This window comes from Callithrix jacchus, chromosome 2, assembly GCF_049354715.1.
Source record: "Callithrix jacchus isolate 240 chromosome 2, calJac240_pri, whole genome shotgun sequence".
Lineage (NCBI taxonomy): Eukaryota > Metazoa > Chordata > Mammalia > Primates > Cebidae > Callithrix > Callithrix jacchus.
The window spans coordinates 54,800,101-54,810,620 of record NC_133503.1 but is presented as its reverse complement, the minus strand read 5'-3'; the positions used below and the strand labels follow the sequence as shown (position 1 = coordinate 54,810,620).

Sequence of the window (10,520 nt, the reverse complement as noted above, 5' to 3'; positions counted from 1 at the left end):
TGAAGTCTGTGGGGTGGGGGACTAGGGGAAGGACAGTGGTGGGTAGGGAGTTGGGGAGGGATAACATGGGGGGAAATGCCAGATATAGGTGATGGGGATGGAGGCAGCAAACCACATTGCCATTTTTGTACCTATGCAACAATTCTGCATGTTCTTTACATGTACCCCAGAAACCAAAATGCAATTAAAAAAAAAAATATATATATATATGGAAATAAAAACACAAGATGGCCTGCTAAATTTGAATTTTAGATAAACAATAAATAATTTTTACTATTAATATATGGGACGTGCACTTTAAAAATTATTTGTTTTTTAAAAAATATATACTTTATTGTGTTTTAGGTTTTTGGGTACATGTGAGGAACATGCAGGATTGTTGCATAGGTACATGCATGGCAATGTGGTTTGCTGCCTTCCTCCTCATCACCTGTATCTGGCATTTCTCCCCATGTTATCCCTTCCTAACTCTGAAATTCTAACTTACTGGGGCAGCTGGCATTTTATCTGGCAATTGTAAATATGATGTAAGCACAATATTCCACATATGATCTGACCAACAGAATAGATTTCCTTGGCATGTTGAAAGGTATAATTCAAGGCAAAGGGATGACATTTTATAGCTTTTAAACCATAAAGCACTTGTGAAGCACTTTAAACTTGACTAATAACTTCCTTTGATTTCAGTCCTCCCAAACTGACACTCAAAGAAATTGTGCTTTTTGCTCAGTGTCACACAGCTAGTAGGTTAAAAAGTCTCACATTTAAATCTAAATAATCTAATGCTGCAGCTGCTCTTACTACTATTGCCAATAATGGGCAGTATAACTATAATTAAGTGCTCACTATGTTGTCTGTCAGGTGCCGCATTTACACTTTATACATCATCGCTTCCTATACATGAGGAAAAACTTCTGCTCAGAAAACATTTTCATTGAATATTATTTAGAATCTTCTAAACAAATGTAGTCCTAATTTCAATATGATTATGAATAAATTGAGTAAAAGCACATTTTACATAGTTTAGTACAAGACTTTACTAATTCCTGGGAAACTACTTTGCAAGCCATTGTCTATTAATATTTATACATTTGTCTCTCAGGCTTTGAGACCCTTGAGGACAGCAAATACATCTTAGCCACCACTGTGCCATCTTTCATTGAGCCTGCCATCAGTACTTTGCAGAAAAGGAACTCAGAAAAATGTGTGTGTTAAATGAATGAACAAAAGTCTGGAGAATACAAATTTCAGATTCTGGAAGAGACCAGAGACATCTTTTTTTTTGGTAAATAATTTTTAACTATCACAGAGAGGCTTTTAAGAGAATAGATAAATCAGCAAGAAGTACAGAATGAGCCTTACTTCTCTAAGCTGTTGCTTGAAAACATGTTGTTAGAGAAAAGGAGAAATGTAGAAGAATGCTAAAGGTCTTCATTTAATTAGGCAGTATTATTATGACTCTTCAACAGGCAACTCACTTCATTATGCAGCCCACAAGACACACAGCGAGCAATCCTAGCAAGAGCTTGACTGCTTCTACAGCAATATAAAGTTTTGTTGTTAAGAGACATTTAACTGTTTGATTGGTAGTGATTACTAGGAAGATAAACTGAGGGGCCCATCAGCAAAACCTACTGAAAACCTGCTGCTAGGGTACAGACATAGCAGAAGAGAGGAGAAGGGAAGGAAGCAGGAGAGAACAGAGAAGGAAGCAAGCAAGAAGTATCAGGAAAATAAAAACAAATGAATTCAGTAAACATCAGGAAGCCAATTTCTAACCCTCACGCTGCAGCCTGCTAGGGACAGAATAAGATGAGGTCCTTTGCTCCCTGGGCCTCAACTTTTTTCAAAATAAAGATGTTAAACTAGAATAACATTTCCCCCAGATAATGCACATAGTCCTCGGATTCACAGAATACTGTTAGGTAGTGTGCAAAAGAAAAAAAGCACTTCTGGGATTAATCAAACTTGGAAAATGCTGGATTAAGCAAAACAAATGGATTTCTTTGTTTCAGGATTTTCCATGCCTTTGAAGCTGTAATGTGCTTTATTTTCTCATCTTTAAAAGGGCATAATAGTGCCTACCCCATAAAGTTCTTGTAAAGATTAAAAGAATCCATTCTAAAGAGCTTAATAAATGTTAGCTTCCATTATTATGGCTATCATCATTATTAGTAGTAATCTGGAAAGGAGAGGGATATAGAATATAGCATCCTCCACATTTAGGAGTCTATAGTAATGTCTTATTCATTGATTTGGAACTCTTCATTGGGGGCTAATATTTCTCATTACACCATCCGAGAAATCATATCTAGGACAATCCTATGGTCCCTTTCATATCTGATGTCCTGTGACTTCACAGTAAAGCTTCCAAACATAGGCTTCCATACCCTTGGAAAATATATAATACTTACCTGGCAGGGAAGATACCACGATCACGAAGGTAGTTTTCCCAGGGTGAGTATTATATATTATATTTATCCATTGCACTCCGGATGTGCTGACCCCTGCGATTTCCCCAAATGTGAAAAACTCGACTGCATAATTTGTGGTAGTGGAGGACTGCGTTTGCACTTTCCCCTGTTAAAAAAAAGGAAAATATATAATAGAGCCCATAATAAGTACTACATTAGTATTTGTTGAATGAACAAATAAATTATTTATTTTTAAAGTTGAGAACACACAAAATCCACTCAGTTCACAGACTCAAATTATAGTCCTGCCTCCTAACTGGAGGGGTTTTTCAGAGCCTGTGGTTTGGATATTCTAACAGGAAAATATGAACTTCCAGTATATCTTCAAATCTCAATGTTATTCCCTCCCGGGCTAATTTGCCTGCAATCATCCAAGCCATTAGTCGTTTCATTCATTCACTTATTTATTTATTCATTTAACAAATATCTACAAAATTCCCCCAAGTTCCATGCATAAGTTACAGCAATGAGGAGATTACGATAATGAATCATTCATAGAACAAGCCTTCACAGTAACTGCAGTCTCCTAGTGGAGAAAGAATATGTATAGTCATCATAATTTAAGGCAAGTACTGTGGAGAGCAACCACAGTTTAATGAGTCACAGATGACAGTTGCCTTTGAGAAACAGGAAAGTCTTCAGGAAAAAAGGCATGTGCCATTGAACGTGGATTTTAAAGGATCTGGACACGGACATTTTAGGCAGAAGGAACTCGTAAATTAATACCACATAATATCAACCACCTAAATCATAACATAGGCCCCATCATATGCCACAGCCTAACAGTGTGTGAAGTCCTGGATCATGTCACAGGTCTGACACATACTAGTCATTTGGACTAAGCAGGTAATCTCTCCCATTTTCTTTATTACTTGTAAAATGTAAAAATTAACTTGATATGAGTAAGCAATGATAATAATTACAATTTTCTTAGCCCTTGAAAATTACAGGCACAATTTTAAGCCTTTTATATGGATTAGCTCATTTAATCTTGGCAACAAACACATTTCTCAGGTGAAGTAGTTCAACCAAGGTCAAAGAGCAATGAAGACTGAAACCTAGACTCTTTCTCAAATCTTTCTTACTACAGATCCAGACCAAATCCTACTAACTGGTATTATCTCCATTGTTCCAGTGAAGAAACTAAAGCCTAACAATATTAAGAAACTTGCTGGCCCCAGATTAAACAGCCAGTAAATTTCAGGTCTGGGGCTCAAACTCAGACCTGATGTACCTGCCTGTGCTCTTAAAGGCCACACATGTTCCTAGGAGAACAACAGCAACAGCAGCAAATGTCTATAAAATGACTTAATATGTGCCAGGAACTGTTTTTGCGCTGTGCACAGATTAACTCATTTAGTCCTCATGATGATCCTATGAAGTAGGTACAAACGAGAAAAGTGAAGTATATAGCGCTGGTAGATAACTTGCCCAAAGCCATACCTGAGACTTTGACGCAAGTAATCTGGCTTCAGACTCTGAGTTATTAACTATGACACTATAATCCTTCTTTACAAGAAGGGGCTGGGGTTAATAGGATGCATTTTGGAACTTTCAAACCACCTATCTTACTCCGGAGAAGCTCTAAATGATCTAAGTTTCAAGGGCAACATATCTATAAGACAAAGTGCTCCATGGGGATTACTCCTTTTCTGAGTTGGGTTGTTCTAACTGTCATCACACAGACTGAGTAGGAGTTAGAAAAAGATTTCTTCAAATGAATGATGTGGAACTTTCCATGTGTTCGAACTGACTTCGTTTATAAGCACCCTCATAGATGACATTTCAAAACCTTTAAAATAGGAGCATGTACCTAGTGTGTAATTACATTTGTGTGCATACACACTATATTGACAAAGAAGTGAAGGTAGCTATTAAAACTATGATAGCCAAGTTAACAGACACACCTTAAATTTAGAAAAGATTAGCGTTTCCAAAGCATAAATGAAAGGAATCCTATGGAGTCTTTTTATTTTTACCATTTCATGTTCTGTAACCTTCATTTTGTTGGTAGCTATCATCTTCTCAAATGTTATAGGCATTTTCTTAAGCTAGCAATGATCATTAACCCTTGGAATTAAAAGACACCAATAATCATCTGATAATTTGTGCCAGTGAAGCCATTTCTTAACTGTGCCAGTTAAGCCATTTCTTGCTGCTTTCTTTCGGTTATTTTTATTCAAAATTGTGAAAAAAGCACAGCAGGTGTATTTTCTGTTGAAAACAAAAGAAAGATGTATTTTGGCTAATCGCTTTGTGCAAGAGCTGTTTAGGAAATAAGAGCTACTGTTAAACGGCAAGATAAGTGTGCAATTAGTGACAACTGTGGAGGAATTAAAGAGCAGGAAAATATTGCAGTGAGTCTAAGTTAATGGCATGAAAATAAAAACTCTCCACTCTCAAGGCAATCTCTTCTGCCTCCTTGCTTTATATTTAGAGCCCTTTTCAATGGACTGCAGGTCATGGAAAAACAAAAAACAAATTATCATCCATCTTTTACTTGCATTTGAAACTGCAATATGAAGTCATTATTGGTAGAAGTAAGTCATTTTAAAAGTTTATTACATCTATAGTACACATAAAATATTAATAATGATGTTTATTAAAATATAATGATACTAACAATTCCCGAGAATCACTATGTGCCAGGCTCTATCCTTGCTCCACAAGCATTAAAGTTCATTTAGTCCTCACAATGTATAAGGATGAATCATGTTAACCACTGAGAAAATGATGGCTCAGTGAGGTCAGGTAATTTATCAAAGACCATACAGATTATCAGGGGTGAGGCAGGATTCCAGCTTGTGGCCATGAGACCAAAATCCTGCTCCCTTAATGGTCATTCTGTATGCCAGTTTTTCCTGTTATTTCCTCTAGGTTTAAGCAATTCACTTGACACAGCAGAGAAATCTAATAATGGCTACATTATTATTTGATAGCTGCATAAATTTGAGCTTCCCAAGAGGGAAGTTCTGAAACACAGGGAAATGCCTGGGACACTGAAGCCAAAGGGTTTATAATAATGTCCCTTCTTGGATTGTTAAACCCAGTCAATGACTTGGGAGTAATTGGTAACTCAAAACATTATTTCTACATTAAAACTAATCAGATGGAGTTGATGAAATAGAAGTCACATGAATTTTTAAGGTAAAATATGAGGATTCAAAGAAATGTTGTATTCAGCCCTATCTCCCAAAAGGGCTAAGGCCCACGCCTAGAATCCTGATTCATCCTTCTCAAGTCAACATCACACCTTACCCTGCACAGGATCCTCCTTCTTCTGGTGGTAGCACCACGATTTCCCTCTAGGGAACCACCCCTCATACACACTCTCACTTCTGGTGATTCAGGATGGACCCCATTCCTGCTCTGTGGAAAGCCTGTGGACCAAGTCTGGCCAATAGGACTCGATTATAGGTAATTGGGAAAGAGAAGTTCTTAGTCTGGACTTGAAGCTAGGAGGAGGAGGCTCTGGAGCTGCTCTGGGCCATCAGGTTACTACACAGGCAGAGCTTGCTGAGAACAAAGCCCGCACAGAGGAAATCAGAGCCAAGTGATGGAGCAATACCTGCTGAAACTGTTTGAGCCTGGCTATGCCTGAGGCTAACTCCTGAACTTATTAGCTATGCAAGCCAGAAATTCTTTTTTTGTGTAAATCTGTTTGTGCTTCTGTCACTTGCAACCAAAAGTATCCTAATACTATGTCCATCAGTCCATTTGATTACTATGAAAACTCAGATGTCAAGCAGTTGGCAAAAGATGGAGAGAAAAATTCAGGACTGCTGACAGTATTTCCACAATCTAGTTCATCTTTATATCATGGGAGAAAATGGATCAGGACCCCAGAAAAAGGAGAGGCTTATGGAAGTGAACAGTCAGGACCCTCTACTTATCCAAACCCATAAAGCAAGCAATTAAATTAAAATGATGTACCCCCCAAAATGGGCAGGATTCCCAGAATAAATAATTATTTCTGTTTACATCATAATATGATGGTTGATATGCTTGGATAGGAATGACTTGCATGATGAGACAAAGAAGAGAATAAATGTGAATTATTCTACCCTTTAAGAAAACCATTTGCTGTTTTAGCAAAGAGAGAAATATTTTAAGAATGATGCTTGTTTATACGTATTTCCACATACCTGTTCTATTATTCAAAGAACCTGAGTCTAGAATTAGCTGTGATTTTATTTGTTGGGCTCTTAACTTTGAAACCTTATTATCCGTTAGCTCTATGAAGCAGAGTGGTTATCAAAGAATGACCAATGTCAAAGAAAGCTAAGCTCTGAAATCCAATCTTAGCTTGGTTAACTACTGCCATGTGGGATTGGGCTTGTGACCTTGAAGGTATCCCCAGGATTGGACCCAAAGTAATGATCTACGCTTCTTTCCTGATAGTCAACACACTCTCATCGCCTTTGCCAGACCAGTCTCCCCTTCCTGTTCAAGTAATTTCCACCAGGTGCCTCAAATCTTGCTGTTCTATCTGCTGGGAGACCCTCTTCTGTACTTCTCAATCTTACCTCCCTCCCAGCATCCATTTCAAGTCCTATCTACACTGCAAAGTCTTCCTTACTATCTCAGTATATACTTATTTCCTCTGTCTGAGTTTTCAGAGCACAGAATATTAATAAGGATGGTTTAAAATTATTTAGTCCAATCCCACCCTCTTCCCACCAATCTGTAGTTTATGTATTAAGCCACTGTAAACATAAATGCCTGCCTGAGGCCTGAAATTCATATAAATGCATGAGTGGTGTGGGGAGTAAGAAAATGGGGCTAAGGGACATATTGAATGTAGGACTCACTGAGTTACATGTTTTCTAAAATATTACATACATACACACACACACACACACACACACGCACACTAGCCAAACTGTTGGCTGACACAACCCTGTCAGGACCATGGACCACTATTGTGGATCCTGCCTTCTATCATCTCAGCTATGTCATGATAATGAATCCTAACTGAAAACAACAGTTATGTGAAGCACGCTATTTCCCATTCCATTTACTTCAACTCTTTTAGAAATCCTTCTTTAGAAATCAGTTAAGACCTAGAGTCTTTGCTACATTAGGAAGCACGTAACCATCTCAAATCTCTTGTATCATTCCACAAGTATTTCAAATGCATTGATAGTCTTATTCCCCAAATGTAAGCTTTTTGAGAGCAAGACACAAGCCGTCATGTGGCACACAAGGTTGGATTAGAGATTGATTTTATTCCTTCAACTCATGCACCATATTCCTCTGACCATGGAAATATCTTGTTTGAACATAATTTCTCTGGAGGCCTATTTTAGAAAATGACAAATGAAGTAGCAAAGCAATTAAATCCAAAATGCCCACCCACAGGATATTGGAGAGGATCTCTCATTTCATCCAGAAATGTTGATTATGATATGATTTTTTTGTTGTTATTTTGGTATGTCTGGAAAGTAAAAATTCCTCAAGCATTCAGCACCCATAAATTATGCATAAATGTAGCAATTAAGTTTTCTTTTTTTTCAAGCTCTTGTCAGGAGGAATGAAACACCAAAACACATTAAATTCACTTAGGCAAGGCAGGTTTTAAAAAGAGAAAAACTTTAATGAACTGATATCATGTCAATAATTCTCAGCTTCAGTTTAAAAACAGAAATCATGGTTATTTGACTAATTTTCCTTCTATTTTCATAGCCTCTGGAGGTTTTCTTACCATGCCATCAGCCAGGTTAGGTCCTGCCTTCTCTCAAGTGAGGCTTCTTTCGTTCATTGTAGCCAACCAGCACCAAAGGGCAGACCTCAGAAGTCCTAAACACCCTCTGTAAGTGACCAGCAAAGAGAACATGCTTACTAGCTACTGCTGGCAATGGAACCAAGGAACAATCAGGGCCTCAAAAAGTCCCTTAGAGAAAAGCACCTGTATCCATGCCTGGAGCAGAGTTGACACCTGCTGATTGGCAGATGAGCGTTGAATGAGCCAGTAACTTCCTAATTTGGTTAGGTTTTAAGTTTGATAGTTTTGCAAGGAAAAAGAAAACAGAGGTAGGGAATCCAGAAATTGATTATTCAATGATATTAACTTATTTCACTGTAGAGTGTGAAGGAGACATTTTTCTGTTAAAGTTGTACATACATGTGTTTGTTTTTATAAGCTTACTCAATAAGAAACTTATCCCCCCGCACACATTTTATTTCTTCTGTATGAGCTCATTAATATCAAAAAATAATGCCTGAAAACCCTGGAGGAAAACTACTGACTACATTAGGTTAATAGTGCTAACTAACAGTAATATTTATTGAATATTTATCCTGTTCAGTGAACTTCACATATATTTTCTCAATCTTCCTAACAACCATTCGAAATAATGAATATTGTCTTCCCTTTAAATGTGACAAAACTGAGACACAGACATATCAAGTATTTTACCCACAAGAATATACTCTCACTCACACACACACACACACACACACACACACACATAATGTATATCTATAGACAGAGAGAGAGAGACAGGGTCTCACTCTGTCACCCAGGCTGAAGTGCAATAGCACAACCATGGCTCACTGCAGCCTTGGCCTCTCAGGCTCAGGTGATTCACTTACCTCAGCCTCCCCAGTAGCTGGAACTGCAGCCATGCACCAACAACCCTAGATAACTTTTTGTATTTTTTGTAGAGATGGGGTTTTGTCTACACTGGTCTCAAAGCCCTGAGCTTGAGCAATCTGTCTGCTTCAGCCTCCCAAAGAGCTGGGATTACAGGTGTGAGGTACCACACTGTGCTTAGATACAATTATTAAATAGGGGAGTTGGGATGTGAACCCTGACTTCAAAGACAGTGAATGTAAGCATTCTGTGTTTTTGAATCCCACCTTTACTGCACCAAATGGTGTCCCAGTGACTTACTTTCATGAGACACTGGTGTTCGTAAGCAGCAACTAAGTTAAATTCACCAAATTAGCATCTCCAAATCTGTCTTCCATGGAATGCCACTCTTCTGTCAGATATTTATTGGCAGAGGAATTTGATCAATTATGTTTCAGAAACTTGAAAATAAGCCAGGGCAAACAGGTTGCTCTACTGTAGCAGCCCACAGAACCTTGGATATGCCAATATGGGTTGCACTTAAAGTAAAATGCAAACTCCTCAGCATTTACCCGACTGTCACCTGGCTTCTGCCTACCTTTCCAAATTCAAGCCATGACACTCACATCTCATCCAATACCCCAACCAAACACCTCCACCTTCATTTCTTCCCACCAGCCAGACTTTGTCCTTGCAGCTCCCTGTTCACTCAGCTCTTCCCACGACTGACTCCTGCCTCTCAACTGGTTAGGTCTCAAGTGAAATGACAATTCCTTCACCAGCCCATCTAAAGCACATCTAGCCCATCCCAGTTGTCCTTAATATATTACCTCTCTTATTTCCCTCACACGCTTTGTTAGTTTTCCTATTTCCTTATCTGATAACTGATTATGTACCATTTCTAACTGAAAGCCCCACGGAACATGAGGATACAAAGTCCAGAAGGACAAGGACAGTGGCTATCTTTTTTCTTTTTTTTTTTTGAAACTGTCTTGCTCTGTTGCCCAGGATGGAGTGCAGTGGCATGATCTTACTCATGACAGCCTCTGCCTCCCAGATTCCAGCGATTCTCCAGCCTCAGCCTCATTGGTAGCTGGATTATAGGTTCACACCAGCATGCCCGACTAATTTTTGTAATTTTAGTAGAGACGAGCCTTCACCATTTTGGCCAGGCTGGTCTCAAACTCTTGACCTCAAGTGATCCACCCATCTTGGCCTCCCAAAGTGCTGAGATTACAGGCATAAGCCACTGCTCCCGACCGGACAATGACTATCGTATTCAGTGCTAAGTACTCTTTACTTAACACAATCTCCAACAACTACAGATGCTTGGGATATGTGTCAAATAAATGAATGAATCTCCAAGTAGACCCAACATATTCTAAAGAAATGTGGCCGTATAAGACCCTCTTTTAAAAATATCTATCATAGCTCATAGAAAGTCTGTACTCGATAAAAAACAGTTTGTGAAA

The 10,520-nt window shown here is 38.5% G+C and overlaps 1 pseudogene; it reads left to right on the top strand.

Moving 5' to 3' along the window:
* The first annotated feature begins 2,406 nt into the window (after window positions 1–2,406).
* LOC118151695 (U1 spliceosomal RNA) lies at window positions 2,407–2,583 on the top strand (annotated as a pseudogene).
* The last annotated feature ends 7,937 nt before the right edge of the window (window positions 2,584–10,520 follow it).